Source organism: Triticum dicoccoides, chromosome 2B, assembly GCF_002162155.2.
Source record: "Triticum dicoccoides isolate Atlit2015 ecotype Zavitan chromosome 2B, WEW_v2.0, whole genome shotgun sequence".
Lineage (NCBI taxonomy): Eukaryota > Viridiplantae > Streptophyta > Magnoliopsida > Poales > Poaceae > Triticum > Triticum dicoccoides.
The window spans coordinates 22,848,363-22,849,972 of record NC_041383.1 but is presented as its reverse complement, the minus strand read 5'-3'; positions in this window follow the sequence as shown (position 1 = coordinate 22,849,972).

Genomic DNA, 1,610 nt, shown 5'->3' with positions numbered 1-1,610 from the left:
CCTATGTCTAAGTTCTTATTTCCATTTTTTGTAGTGCGTCAAACATAATACTAAATGGAAAGACTCTGGTTTTTCTTTTCTATCGGGCTGTCTTGGCCGGGTTTTCTTACGCGGATTTTCGTATTCTTATTATTTATTATTTTATTCGAATTTTTTCAAATGCGTGACTCTCCTGACAATTTGGAAATTATCCAAAATTCATGAACTTTTCTCAGATTCGTGAATATTTTTCCACTTTTTGATTTTTTTTCCAAATTTCATGATTTTTTTCAGTGTTTTTCTAAAACTTTGGTGAACATTTTTCAAAGCCATGAACCTTTTCATTTTATTTGCTACTATTTTTCAAAAACCCATGAATTTATTCAAATCCAGGAAATATTTTTTAAATTCATGAATATTTTTCAGATTATCGACTTTTTTTCAGAACAACATCGTCTTTCCCTTTTTTCTGCTCACATTTTGTTTCTTTTTCATTTTTCGTACTTGCTTCTTTTTTATTTTCCAAAAAATTCTCGTGCTTTTAAAGATTTATTCAAAATTGCAATAATGTACATATTTTCAAATTTTGTTCAAAAATAAAAAGTAATCATATTTTAATAAATTTTGCATAAATTCCAAATAAAACGAATGTGTCTTAAAAAATTGCTCAGAGTTACAACACGTGAACATTAAAAAAAAGAGCAGACATAATTTTAATCACGAACATTGTTTGAATTTTTCTGAACATTTTCAGAAAAACACTAGTGAATTTGGAATTTAAAAAAAAATCAGAAAATATGAAAAAAAATTGAAACCATTTTCCTTTGAATTTCCCTGAACATTTTTAGTATTTGTTTAGAATAGTTTTGAAATAGGAAAAAAAATTAACTTCCAAACAAATATTGATAGCCCGAACATTATTTGAAGCTGCCCAAACATTTTTTGAATCTTCAAAGAAGTATTGGAAGAAGGAACATTTTGTGCATTTGTGAACTAATTGAAAAGGCGTTTTTTAATTGTTGAACCTTTTCAAAATTTGTGAGTGCTAGGCCGGCCCAATAGGCGACCGACGGGAGCGACGTTTGTCGCCTAGATGGGCCAAGGCCTATGGGTTTTTTCTATTTTTGTCCTTTTATTTATGTTTTAAATTGTTTTTCAAATATTTATTAAATGTTTTTACAAACTTTTACCATTTAAATTATGATTTTAAATGCTTTTAAAAGTTTGGTGTCATTTCAGGAATTAAAAAAAAACACCATGTTAAAAAAACACATTTGTGAACTATTTAAATTTGAGAGCACATTATTTATCGACATCCTTCAAATGTCTCCAAATTTTTCAATATCATTATATGACCAATTGAAGGCACCACGCCAAGTTGTTTTTTTGTTTTCGGCAAATTTTGCATTTTCCGAAGTTTTTCTAGTGAAAAAAGGCTGATAAATGGTTGGACGTGTCGTAACTTGCATACGGTGTCAGAAATCATTCAAACCTGGTATGAATGCCTACCATGGGCATGCCCGCCTGCTGGCAAAAGTTGAGGTCATTTCATGAATGGCCGAAAAAACACAATGTTCAATGGAGTGTGGTCGGGTAGAGGGTAGAAGACAGGAGGCTCCATTTAAGAGCAC